Source organism: Schistocerca gregaria, chromosome 2 (genome assembly GCF_023897955.1).
Source record: "Schistocerca gregaria isolate iqSchGreg1 chromosome 2, iqSchGreg1.2, whole genome shotgun sequence".
NCBI classification, from domain to species: domain Eukaryota; kingdom Metazoa; phylum Arthropoda; class Insecta; order Orthoptera; family Acrididae; genus Schistocerca; species Schistocerca gregaria.
The window spans coordinates 811,115,068-811,130,229 of NC_064921.1; positions in this window are offsets into that span (position 1 = coordinate 811,115,068).

Here is a 15,162-nt window from a genome sequence, read left to right on the forward strand (position 1 = left end):
AACGAGCCCTCATCGCTAGCGGCTGGCTACAATGATGACCACTGGAACTGGTTGGTGACTGATTGAATAACTGCAACTTTTGCTAGCGATGAACTGCCTGAGCAGCAAGCCATAGTGATTAGGTGCTCCCTACTAGACTTCACGGCGCAGTGTATTGCCAGAGGGGGCAGTTCATTAAGTAAAGGGCTAGTGATGAGGACGGGGCAGGCGCTTTCCTGCGAGGGAGGAGATGAAGGGTCTTCCGGACTCCCTCATTGCTGATGGTCTCTAATTCCAAGGCGTCGTCCCCAGGGTCTGTGGAGAGATAGACCCGAAGTGTGTCCTCAGCCAGATGAGCACGGGAGAGCTTGAAGGGCTACGTCGTGGGCGTGAAAATGTGTTCCAACACAGTAGTTAAGGCATTTACCTTGACTACCGGAGTGTATACACACCCGTCCGGGATTGTTTGTGTCGGCATTGTGCATCTCTAGCTCGCAAAGAGGTGAACACAGCAGCCTCTGGAGGAAGCGAGGCCAGTTGTCCACCCACTGCTGACTCCAGTACTCGATGAGAGCTGCCTTAATTCTCCACTGGAGGAGGCTAACCCTGGCTTTAACTTCTAGAGTTCGCCTTCCCGTTACTTGTGTAATCTGATCATTCCATTTGACATCATTTCGAATAGTCATACCCAGATACTTTACGGATGTTACCGCTTCCAAAGATTGGGAATTTATTTTGTACTCGTTCATTAATTGGAATTTTCTCCTTGTTACATGCAGTAGGTTACACTTACTGTTCACAAATCAACGAGGATTTGCAGAAAATAAATGCGTGGTGTAATGACTGCCAGTTATCTCTCAATATTAGTAAGTGTAACCTACTGCGCATAACAAGACGAAAATCCCCATTAATGTAGAAGTACAAAATAAATGCTCAATCTTTGGAAGCAGTAACATCCGTCAAGTTTCTGGGTGTGACTATTCGAACCGATCTCAAATGGGATTATCAGAGTACACAAGTAACGGGCAAGGCGAGCTCTATATTGCAGTTTATTGATCGAATCCTGAAGCGATAACATCCTTCAACAAAGGAAACTGCTTACAATACGTTAGTTCGTCCAGTCTTAGAGTATTGTTCATGTGTATGGGACCCTTACCAGTAGGGTCTGATTCAGAAGATTGAGAAGGTCCAAGGAAGAGCGGCAAGATTAGTGACTGGTACATTTAGCCATCGCGAGAGAGTTACAAATCTTATAGAAAGTTTGAAGTGGGACACACCTACAGATAGACGACGCGCTAAACGAAAGGGGCTGCTCACTAAATTCCGAAATCCGATCTTCACCGAGGATGTAGAGCGTATATTATTAACACTATCTTTCAAATCGCGCAATGATCACCATTCAAAGATAAGAGAAATTAGAGCTCGTACTAATGCGTTCAGATAGTCGTTTTTCCTCGTGTGATCCGCGAGTGGAACAGCGGGGGTGGGGCGGGGGGTGGGGGGAGGGAATATGACTGTGACTTTGCCGCGAATTGTGCCCTCCACCACACACCGCTTGGTGGCTAGCGGAGTATATACGTAGATGGTGGATGTACTGTCGAATGAGACACCACTACTTCCTTAGCCTATTCTTTTCCGTGAAAAGGTGGAGAATCTGCGGGATTCCAATGACATCTTGTGTCCGAGGTGGGTGGCCTGGCGGTGGAGGTGGTGGTTGCAAGTGTGATGGCCACAGTGATGTGACAGGCTCATCGAGGCTGGTGCGATCCTTGGGAGGATGTTCGACGATGGAATGGTACAGCTGTCAGTGATATCCACCCCAATCAGTTCTGGAAGTGCTAAGGCGAAATGATGTGGGTGTGAGCTGCCTCCAGGAAAAATGCCACCGTGAGCTGGTCAGAGGAACGTTTTGGCACAACTTTGACTACGATGAATCGTGTGATTCCTTTGATGATGCATGCATCTAGAACATCAGATTAAGTGCCATTGGCTGGGCAGGTGGGAGGTTTATTGGAAGTACACACGTGAGCCTGTAAATGGTCTGCTGTTCAAGGCAAAGCTAGGCCACAGCAGTTGATTGTCCGGAAGTGGTACACCGTACGCTTTGCGTTAAGGTACTTACGAATGTTCTTGCCCCTGGTTTGGAAGAGATTGAAGATCTCCCAGCACGTGGCCTTTACGTGGTCCGTAAATGGTGGTGGATGCGGCAGTGATGTGACTGCTCTCCACCGCAACAGAAGTCGATTTCATGGTGCAGAGCTGCATAATGACGGAGTAAGTTTTTCACATAAACAACCGTTTCGCGTCCGGCTGTAGGGCGTCACTGCACTAGCACGTAAACTTCAGACTGTAGTGCTGGGTTGAGGCGGATCTCTGACTCTAAACAAGTATACACATTCTTATCTCACACAAAGAGCTCGCATTCCTTCCGGCGATAGGATACACCTAAGTGACGAAAATCATGAGATGTCGGTATGCAGATATACAGATGGCAGTGGTACTGCGTACACACGGAATAAAAGGGCAGTGTATTGGTGTAGCTGTCATTTGTACTCAGATGATTCTTGTGAAAACGTGCTCGTCATGATTACAGCTGCAGACGCGAATTACCAGACACTAAACGTAGAGTGGTAGTTCCGGTTAGACACGTGAGACAAACCATTTCTGACATCGTTAGGGAATACAGTATTCGGAGATCCAGAGTGTCAAATGTGCGCCGATAATACTAAATTTCAAGTATTGTGTCTCACCATGGACAAAGTGACGACCGAGAGCAGCGACGTATGCGTAGAGCTTCAGTACTGACAGACAAGCAACTCAGCGTGAAATAACAGCAGAAAACAATGTGAAACGTACGGCGAACGTACGCGTTAGGACAGAGTATCGTAATTTGGCGTTAATGGGATATGGCAGTAGATGACCGACGCGAGTGTATTTTGTAACAGCAGCAACATCTCCTTCAGCACCTCTCCTGGGCTCGTGACCATACCGGTTGCACGCTAGAGGACTGGATAACCATTACCTGGCCAGATGAGTCCCGATTTCAGCTGCTAAGAGGTAATGGTAGGGTTCGAGGGTGGCGCAGACCCCACGAAGCCGTGGACCCAAGTTTTCAACAAGACACTGTGCAAGCTGGTGGTGCCTCCATAAAGGCGTAGGCTGTGTTTACTTGGAATGGACTGGGTTATCTGGTCCATATGAACCGATCCTTAAATGGAAATGGTTATGTTCGGCTACTTGGAGATCATTTGCAGCCGTTCATGGACTTCATGTTGCGAAACAACGATGGAATTTTGATGGATGACACTGCGCCATTTGACTGGGCTGTAATTATGCTCGACTGGATTGAACATTCCGGAAAATTCGAACAAATGGTTTAGCCACCCAGATCCCCCGAAATGAATCTTATTGATCAGTTATGGGACATAATCGAGAGGTCAGTTCATGCCCAACATCACGCACCGGCAACACTTTCGCGATCGGTTCACTATTTCAGCAGGGGACTTACAGCGACTGGTTGAGTCCATTCCACGTCGAGTTGCTGCGGTACGCCGGTCAAAAGAAGGTCCGAAACGATATTAGGAGGTAAACAATGACTTTTGTCACCTCAGTGCAAGCCACTGATGTTACAGGTCGCAAAGATGATGTCGACAGATCGCCTAGTCCTGGACATGTCCATTCTGAGTGGTTCTACCTGAAGGAAGAAACAAGCTTCTGCCGGCCTGCTGCACAGCGGCGTTAATGATTGTTGGAAGGGTGTCAAGGGCGGAAATAGTGTCCTTTCCATTTTCCAGTTAGAAATTAAAGAAAAGTGTTTCGCTATGTGACTGTAGGCTTTCCCGGCGTAAACTATTGATGAAGGTGTTGTGGTTGGCAGGAGATCCAACCCGTATAACTAAAGGAGGCCGAAATGTACGCGTTTTATCTCACGCAGGCTGGCGTGAGGTCTGGAACATGACAAGGGAATTAGAATTGAGAAAAACGGACGTAGCTGGTGGAATACTTAACTTTAATCCATTAATGGAGAACGTCGCTCTTTATGGTACATGATTCACAATATCAATAGTACGGATAATGGCGCCTTGCTAGGTCGTAGCAAATAAAGTAGCTGAAGGCTATGCTAACTATCGTCTCGGCAAATGAGAGCGTAGAAGTCAGTGAACCATCGCTAGCAAAGTCAGCTGTACAACTGGGGTCAGTGCTATGAAGTCTTTTTAGACCTGCCGTGTGGAGGCGCTCGGTCTGCAATCACTGATAGTGGCGACACGCGGGTCCGACGTATACTACCGGACCGCGGCCGATTTAAAGGCTACCACCTAGCAAGTGTGGTGTCTGGCGGTGACACCACAGAAGGTTTCTCGGGTCTCCAGCCGGGTGGTAGCGTTGATATCTCGCGACGTTTTGGGTAATCTCATACTACCCATCTTCTGGCGAAGATACTACCCATCTTCGCCAGAAGAAGATATCACGAGATATCAACGCTACCACCCGGCTGCAGGCCCAAAAAACTTTCATCAAAGTGTTTCGGATTTTCTGGAAATTCAACCTCTAAGGGAGTGCAATAGGAGATGAAAATTTTTAAGAAAATATTTCTTTACATTAACAAAATTTTTTAACTAAATTTATGAAAACTGGTATTTCACTTCTCGGTTAGATATAAAGAAATAATTGTGAGGGGAACAAAGTTGCAATGAAATATCTCTAGAAGAACTCAAAAGGCATAATTAACAAAAACTTTGGACTGCAGCTATCAGAATCGCTTTTTGGTCAGAAGTAAATTCGGAAAAGACCATGCTTATATGGCCTTAATTAGAGTGAAAAGCTTAGGAGGAGTTGTAATTTGTGAATAACATAAAAATTCGATTAAACAAAAACAAAACAAAAATACCTTTGTAGGTTATACAGTCTATGAGAGAGAAGCAGCGGGCGCTAAGATAGTTGGTAATAAATGTCATTTTTTCCTGTAAAGTTATTGGTATGGCCAACACTAATCTTCTCATATTGTGATGGATTATGTATGACGATTTTCACTGGAGAGTATATGTATCGCCGCGCGAGATTAGCCGAGCGGTCTCAGGCGCTGCAGTCATAGACTGTGCGGCTCGTCCCGGCTGAGGTTCGAGTCCTCCCTCGAGCATGGGTGTGTGTGTTTGTCCTTAGAATAATTTAGGTTAATTAATATGTAAGCTTAGGGACTGATGACCTTAGCAGTTAAGTTCCATATGATTTGACACACATTTCATTTCAGTATATGTATTGTGATGGGCGCAGTTAAAATGCCTGGCGCCTTGAAGAGGTGCCTACATGTCCATGGCTGATAACCACAAATTATTCTTATTGCTCTCTTTTGTGCAATCAGAGCTTTCTTTTTAAGCGATGAGTTACCTAAGAAAATTATTGGGAATGAGGTTGCTGAATGGAAATATGCAAAATACGTCAGGAGGTTGATACGTTTGTTTCAAGATTAGTAATTATACGAGGAGCAAAACTAGCTGAACTTAATGTTTTTAGAAGTCTACGTAATATGCTTCTTCCAGTTCAAGCTTTCATCAATATGTACATCCAAAAATATAGATCGTTCTATCCTATTTACTAACTCCAGCTTATGTGAAACATCAACTCTTCGCATGATTCTATTTGTTGTACAGAATGTGATGCGTTTTTTCAATGCGTAGGAAGAGACCATTGTCAGAGAACCACTTAATTTTTTTAAAAACATATCTCTTATCAACTATTCTCTTCTTTCTCTCTAATAGCATTCATTATAACATTAGTATCGTGTGCAAAAAGTACCAATTTTGTTTGTTGAATGTTACGTGGAATGTCATTCACACATACAAGAAATAGGAATGGACCCAAAATTGACCCCTGTACGACCCCATTTGCGATTTTGTTTCCCCAGTCACTAAAATTTTCTACCTTTCCTACATTGTCTGGACGCACGAGTGATACAAAACGTCTTTAAAGACGAGAGCCATTTGTGCATCAGAAAGGACGTGACCATGTGATGAGGCTCAGAGCAGAAAAAAAGTTGCCAGATTGAACTTCTGATCATCATATGGGCCTATCGTATGGCTCAGTCTTAAGAGGTGCCATTGTGTACACAACAAGATCACCTCTCGTTCACAAATCCGATAATTTGGAAGGTAGCTGTTATCTGATGATTTTAGACCAGTGGCTGTGCCATATTTGGGAGGTCTCTGTTACATTATGTTCCAACAAGATAACGCACGACGGCAAGATGCCCGTGCTGTTCTGACCAACCTCTATACAGAGAAAGTGTGACTGTTCCTCTGGACAGTACCTCCTCCGTATCTCTCGTCAACTAAAAATATCTGGCTACCTGTTTCCGAGAGACTGACATGCCACCAGTCGTCAGTAACTACGATTGACAGACTCTCGCAGACAATTGGAGCAGCATGGAATGACGTACCCTCATTTGTAACCCAAGCGCAGTCGGCTCGATGTGCAACAAGAGATGGAAACTCTGTTTACTGAATTACACAACCCACAAATCTGATCGCATATTCCCTTTACTATACTGTATACGCCCAAGTTCAATTTTGTTAATTGTTACCCTTCTTTGTGTTGCAATTTACAAGGACAGCAGTGTATTTATTCGTAGCCCAGGGTATTCTAAGTATTCTCACGAGATGGAGAGCTGTTCATAACTCGATCTGTTCCCACTGGTTCACGTGCCACATTGCCACAAGAAGCGATGACGTGCCCACGTGGGCCGGAAGCCGTGCGTCCGTGCGTAAGACTGCCCGCCTCCTGCCCATACCGCGGCATTGAAATGACCCCTTCGGCTCCTCTGTTGGAGGCGGGGAGAGTCGTGACCAGCGGTCACGCGTGGAGACGGCCAACGGGACTACACAGAGGCTATAAATCTGCGACTCCTGCCGCAGCTATTTCACGCTTGTTATTGTACCTCCTTAGTTCTGTTATTGTGCAACCTAACAGTTTATTCATTTTAATCTTTAATATTACGGCATTCAGTTTTTGTACCACGCTCACAGCACCATGACACATCATGATTTATTTTTTATTTGTGCATTTATTTCACCTGGGAAGAGTATAGTATTTTGGGTCTCACTTTCATCTTACAAGACATCCTTTGTAAGACCACATTACAATTTGTCCAGTACCGTACCAATACAGACAGAGAATAATGATGATGCTAATAACAATAGATCTATGCAGTAAATTTAAATATCTGACCGAAATCATGTTGCTATGTTCAAAGACTGGTTTGATGGAGATCTACATGCTACTCTATCCTGTGCAAGCCTCTTCATCTCCGAATAACCACTGCAACCTACATTCTTTTGAAATTGTCTACTGTAGCCATCTCTTGATCTACCCCTACAATTTTTGTCCCACACACTTCTCTCTAATACTAAATTGGTGATCCCTTCATGTCTCAGAACATGTCCTAGCAACCTATCCCTTCTTCTAGTCGGGTTCGCCAGAAATTTCTTTTCTCCTCAATTTTATTCAGTACCTCCTCATTACTTACGTGATCTACCCACCTAAAACTTAAGCATTCTTCTGTAGCACCATGTTTAAAAGCTTCTATTCTCTTCTTGTGAAACTGCCTATCGTCCACGTTTCACTTGCATACAAGGTTACACTCCAGACAAATACCTTCAGAAAAGACTTTCTAACATGTAAATCTATATTCGATGGCAACAAATTTTCTCACTCTGAAACGCTTTTCTTACCATTACCATTCTACATTTTATATCCACTCTACTTCGGCCGTCAACAAATATTTTACTGCCTAAATAGCAAACTTCATCTACTACTTTTAGAGTCTCGTTTCCTGATGTAATTCCTTCAGCTTCGCCTAATTTAATTCGACTATATTCGATTTCCCCTGTTTTGCTTTCGTTGATACTCGTCGTATATCTTCCTTTCAAGACATTGTCCATTCCATTCAACAGCTCTGTCAAATCTTTTGCTCTGTCCGACACAATTATAACGTCATCGGTAAACCTCAAAGTTTTTATTTCTTGTCCCTGAACTTTAATTCCTACTGCAAATTTTTCTTTGCTTCCTCTCACTGTTTGCTCAATGTACATATTGAATAACAACGGGGATAGGCTATAACGCTGTCTCACTCCCTCCTCAACCACACCTTCCCTTTCATTACTAAACTAATTTTCCGTAATATTCACACCCGTCAACACCTGCTTTCTTGGTGTTATTACATTCTTCTTTAAGTCTGAAGTTATTTCGCCTGCCTGATGCATCTTGTGCCCCAGATGGAATATATTAGTCATGGCGTGGCATGCCACGGCACTGTATCAGTAGTTCTGAGGGAATGCACAACAAAATTGCAATACACGCAAGAGTTAATAAAATGGAAAGCGTATAAGATTTGATTAAGAAAACCTCTACAACAATAAATACATTTATGGAAGTACCAAACTAAAGCAATAAACCAAAGTCGTAAGACTAGAAAGTGAATTATTAACGAACTGCTATAAGCTGGTCGAAATAAAGCTGCTTGAAAGACAAATTACTAGAAAAATAATCGCTGAAATACAAACTACAGACGGTTGGAAAATGAGAAATAATGAACAAATCATTCAAAATGTACAGAAAGTACAAGGAGCAATGCCAAATTGAAGGTTAACGCTCTTTGAACAACGCTACCGAAAGAACGAGAACGCGCTAACGACACAAATATTCCTATATTTCTGGAAGATGTCAACAATTGAACGGATTTCGAAAATAGCACGTGCAGAAGACTAAGTAGTATTGGAAAAATGGGAAACAACAAAGAAAGAAATGGAATTGAAATTATCGCGTAATCCTAGCTGTTAAGTACGAAGGTAAAAACAGTAATTATAATATAAACAGTATTGAATGTCAGAAATTTAAGAATTGTCAGTCATTAAAATTGTGCTTATTGATTTCTCCATTACGTTCTTGTAGAATGCGAGTAATGACCTGTAACAGAAATGTGCGGCAGCATTGCAGATAAAATCAAAGTATGGAAGAATGTGACTAGTTAGAGGAAGACAGAGAATTAATAAGGTAACATTATCAGATGAGATGGAAGGAACGAATCAGAAACGGAAGGGAATGAGAAGAGCAAAGATAGTTTCCAATATGACAAAGATGCTGCTTTCTTGTATAAGTCTGGAGGCTTTCGTGGCCTTTGTCATCGATTAGAAAATACCGTCATATTCCTATTTAAACTTGTCCACTGCTCGACATTTCGATTCCTCTGCTCCGATATTCTTCAGGCTTCCAACGGTGTCTCCAGATGGCTGAGCACTGACGAAACATAGAGGTGCGTTCCCTCACCAAACGCGATTTACCCATTTTTTCACAAGAAGCGGAACTACTGTGTAAAATCCATCCGACTGTTATTGCTGGACCGTCGTCATTGGCTAAATAGAGGAATATAGCCTTTTATAACACAACATCACACCGTCTTTCTATTCGACATTGTTCAGCCATCCAATAGAATCCTGAAGAAGTTCCCATGAGAAGGACTGAAACGACAAGCAAAAAAGTGGTATTAAATCTCTCATCTGACGAACTCGGTGAAGACGCTATTGTAGTGCTGAGCAGTGATCTTAATTTCGCGACCACAACTAAGAGAATACCCACAGAAGAAATCATCAGTGACATGGAAGCCTCTTTGTTTGCTATTCCGAAGCTTTAGTCGGAGGAAATAAGGCACGACGTATGAACAGTTCTGCATAAAAAGAAATCGTCCAAGAATGATATCTTAGCTGAGGAAATGAAAATTCTTAATGAATTCAAGGGAAACGAACGCACCTTGCTCACCAGTACGAATAAAGGAAAAATCTGTACACAGGTGAATACAACAAGAAGATGGAACGTTATTACCGGAGCCGATGTACCTTAAGCTCATATATAATCTGGCTTACAGTTCGGAAGAAAACTGACAGATCTGTTTTCGGACTCCAGATGGATAACTTTATTACCAACAGTCTGACACCACGTTCGTCTGTCTCATCCAGAATAAATGGTCTGCCGTGAGACCTATGTGAAGACCTCGGCTGTTCACAACAATTAGGAAGAGGTTAGTTACGTATTTTGTGGAACGGTGCGGTAACGCATAAACAAAATCTGATAAATAAGATGTTTCAAGTACTTACATGAAATGTTATTTTCTTAAGTTCTGATAAGTCTTTTTTTTTTCAAATACATCTACGATGACAACGTATATTAAAAATGGTAAATTCTACCAAACATTTTTCTCTTTAAAATCCGTCAATGGTTACTCCACCTTGTTTACTTGCAAACTGAGTGCACTTAAACACAGATTAGCGCTGACTCATCACCGTTTATTCAGTGCACTAATTAACGAAAAATTACTACAAAACCTTTCAAAAAAAAAAGAAATGTAGAAGGTTCTTACAGTTTCAGTTTTTGATACTAAGTTTTGCATTAACAATTTTTTGCAATAACGAAGTGTAAAAGTATCGAAAATTTATCTATGATTCAGCATAGTATAAAATCAGCTTTAGCAAGTATTTTACTTCCACATGTAAGCAACGTTAAGGGCGACCCTTAATATTTCTGTCGTCTGTCTGCCACGTAAATACACGTAAACAATGGTAAGGGACGCACATTGTTTGCTTACGTACATAAATAATCACTTTTACTTGACTCGCAACAATTTTTGAATCGTATTTGGGTTCAGGAACATGCTGAAGGTCTTTAACTGAGTCATAGTTATCCACAACAATATCAGATTTGAACCAATCGTCACTGAAAAGTCTTTTTCCTGGCATGAACATCGCACGCGTTATTATGTTTCTGACACTTAGCACTGGTAAAATGCTTCCAGCGTGACAAAGTTGCCATTAGCGAGAATCTGAAGCTACATATCTGCCATTTTTCGATGAATCGTGAAAGTAAAAACTAATATGAAGAAAGCACATTACTTTCCATGTTTTATATATAATAACTCTATTTCTCATGGAGTGTCACTTACCACTCTTTACACATATCGCCAACGGGATTAATTCTCCAACTTACCTTTTAGATAGACATTCATCGGGGAAACTGAAGCCTCTGGTCGTAAAAGCTATCTCCTCTCTGAAGGCTTAAAAATATTTTCTGGAAATATTAATAACAGAAGGAGTATCCACGACTGACGCTCTGGTGAAATCCGAGGTCAGGTCTGTATTTACAAACATCCCAGTTGCAGATACAATGGAAATCACTGGACGTAAAATAGGTCAAAATATATCTATGACCTGGTCGAATTATGCTCGAGGTCACAATACATTTAATAACGTAGAATGCCAGCTGCCAATGTGTGCACCAGACACTGGTCATCAGCAAACCACTTTCCAGTACCTAAGCAGTTTCTGACGATGCCATTTCCCTGTACACAACTGTGAGCTGCGTCCCAGGGCTATGTACGGTTACATCTACACACACGCTATGCAAGTCACCGTACGGTGTATAAGGTAGGGTACTACTTACCACTATTAGCTTCTTTTCCTGTTCCGCTCGCAAATAGAGCGAGGCAAAAACGACTGTCTATAAAACTCCGTACCATTCCTAATTTGTGGCATCTTACCTTCCGCCCTTCGCCGAATGCATGTTGGCGACAGTAGAATCGATCTGCAGTGGGCCTCAAATGCCGTTCTCTAAATTTCCGCAATACTGCCTCGTGAAAAGAGCGTCGTCTTTCCTCCAGGGATCCCCTTGGGTTGCTGAACATCTATGTAGTACTTACGTGCTGATCGAACCTACCGGTAACAAATCTAGCAGCACAGTTCTGAACTGCTTCCAGGTCTCCCTTTAATCCGACCTAGTGAGGCTCCCAAACACCCCAGCAGCATCGAGAACGGGTCGCACTAGCGTTCTGTACGCTGTCTCCCTTATTGATGAGCTACATTTTCCCAAAATTCTCCCAATAAAACTAAGTCAACCATTCGCTTTCCCTACTACCAACCTGAAGAGCTCATTCCATTTCATTTCGGTATACAACGGTACACCTAGACTTTTAATCGATGGGATTGTGTGAAACACTACACTACTAATGCCGTATTTGAGCGTTACATGACTATTTCCCCTCTTCATCTGCATTAGCTTACTTTTTTCTATATTTAGAGCGAGATGCCATTCATCACACCAACTAGAAATTCCGTCTATGTCGCCTTATATCCTCCTACAGTCACTCAGCAAAGCACTTTCTTGTACACCACAGCGTCATCAGCAGAAATTTTAAGTCGCTTTGCACCACCCTACAATCACTCAACGATGACACCTTCCCACACAACACAGCATCTTCAGCGAACTGCAGTAAATTTCTGCTTATCCTGGCGTCAGATCATTCATGTCTACAGAGAATAAGAGCGGCGCTAACACTCTTCACTGGAGCATTCCTGACTATACCCTTGACTCCGATTAACACTCGCCGTCGCAGACGACGATCAGGTGTCGGTTACTTAAGGAGTTTTCGAGCGACTCACATAGCTGGGAACTTAGACCGTACGTTAGGACCTCCGTTAACAGTCTGCATTGGGGCAAAGAGTCATACGCTTTCAAGAAATCTACACTACTGGCCATTAAAATTGCTACACCAAGAAGAAATGCATATGATAAATTGGTATTCATTGGACAAATATATTATACTGGAACTGACATGTGATTACATTTTCACGCAGTTTGGGTGCATAGATCCTGAGAAATCAGTACCCAGTACAACCACCTCTGGCCATAATAACGGCCATGATACTACTGGGCTGCCCATGCAGCTTCAACACGATACCACAGTTCATCAGGAGTAGTGACTGGCGTATTGTGACGAGCCAGTTGCTCGGCCACCATTGACAGACGTTTTCAATTGGCGAGAGATCTGGAGAATGTGCTGGCCAGGGCAGCACTCGAAACATTTTCTGTATCCAGAAAGGCCCGTAAAGGACCTGCAACATGCGGTCGTGCATTATCCTGCTGAAATGTAGGGTTTCGCAGGGAACGAATGAAGGGTAGAGCCACGGGTCGTAACACATCTAAAATGTAACGTCCACTGTTCAAAGAGCCATAAATGCGAAAAAGAGGTGATCGAGATGTGGAACCAATGGCATCCCATACCATCACGCCGGGTGATTCGCCAGAATGGCGATGACGAATACACGCTTCCAATGTGTGTTCACCGCGACGTCGCCAAACACGGATGCGACCATCATGATGCTGTAAACAGAACCTGGATTCATCCGAAAAAATTACTTTTGCCATTCGTGCATCCAGGTTCTTCGTTGAGTACACCATCAGAGGCGCTCCTGTCTGTGATGCAGTGTCAAGGGTAACCACAGCGATGGTCTCCGAGCTGATAGTCCATGCTGCGGCAAACGACGTCGAACTGTTCGTGCAGATGGTTGTTGTCTTGCAAACGTCCCCATCTGTTGACTCAGGGATCGAGACGTGGCTGCACGATCCGTTACAGCCATGCGGAGATGATGCCTTCATCTCAAGTGCAAGTGATACGAGGCCATTGGGATCCAGCCCGGCGTTCCGTATTACTCTTCTGAAACCACAGATTCCATATTTTGCTAACAGTCATTGGATCTCGACCAACGCGAGCAGCAACGTCGCGATACGATAAACCGCAATCCCGCTAGGCTACAATCGGACCTTTATCAAAGTCGGAAACATGATGGTACGCATTTCTCCTCCTTACTCGAGGCATCACAACAACTCTTCACCAGGCAACGCCGGTCAACTGCTGCTTGTGTAAGAGAAATCGGTTGGAAACTTTCCTCGTGTCAGCACGTTGTAGGTGTCGCCACCGATGCCAACCTTGTGTGAATGCTCTGAAAAGCTAATCATTTGTATATAACAGCATTTTCTTCCTGTCGGTTAAATTTCGGGTCTGTAGCACGTCATATTAGTGGTGTAGCAGTTTAAATGGCCACTACTGTAGGAATATGGAATCTCCCCGTTGCCTTCAATAAAATGGTTCAAATGGCTCTGAACACTACGGGACTTAATTTCTGAGGTCATCAGTCCCCTAGAACTTAGAACTAATTGAACCTAACTAACCTAAGCACGTCACACACATCCATGCCCGAGGCAGGATTCGAGCCTGTGACCGTAGAGGTCGCGTGGTTCCAGACTGTAGCGCCTATAACCGCTCGGTCACCGCGGCCGGAACATTTTGCCTTCCATCCATGTTTTGCAGGATATCATGTGAAAAAACGGCTAGCAAAGGCTTCTAAATCCGTGCTGATCTGTGAACAGAAATTTTTCTGTCGAACTCAGAATATGTTCAAACGTACTTTCTTCATCACGTCATTTACATACGTCGTGAAACGCAGAGGCTCCAGCACAGCGCCCTGCGGGACGCCGTCCATTACCTTCGTTTCTGACGATGCTGCTCGTCTAAAAATTACATACTGAGTGTAATCCATAAGAAAAGCATCTGATATGTATGAGGCAAAACTATGGGCCTCATGGAAAAAGGGCGACCCGACTGAGTCTCGCAATTTGACTCTTACTCTGATCACGAGGTTTGTCCATTAATTGCACGCGTTGATCATGTAGGCTGACGTGAGGATCAATGAACTATACTTGACGGAATGTATCCGGAACATCTTAGGTGATTAGAAAGTCAGTAAACAGGAATACAATTAAATACTTAGCTATAATCCAGCATCAGCGGTGAACGTCGATTTTGACTTTGTACAATAATATTTACAAATGCAGTTAGAGACTGAACTACGAATACTTCATTACAATTCTGATTGCTTCACACATATAGATCAATTGCCAATGCATAAACTGTATGTGGCGCCTGGCTAGGTCGTAGCTACTGACGTAGCTGAAGGCTATGCTAACTAGCGTTTCTGCAATTGAGATCTCTGAAGCTATAACAAGTGAACCATTCCTATTAAAGTCGGCTGTAGAACTGGCCAGTGCGCTAGCTTGTTTCGTAAGACCAGCCGAGTGGCGGCGCTCGGTCTGCTAGCGTCGACAGTGGCGACTTGCGGGTCCGATGTGTACTGACGGACCGCGGCCGATTTGAAGCCTACAACCTAGCAGGTGTGCTGCCTTGCGGTGACACCACAGCATCAGTCCAAAACACTCCTGTTCGGAAAGTCACTACGCGCCTACTGCGTCTCTGGCTTTGAGGAAGTCAGCACACTCGGCTTCGACCCGGGATCCGTTATCTTTATGTAT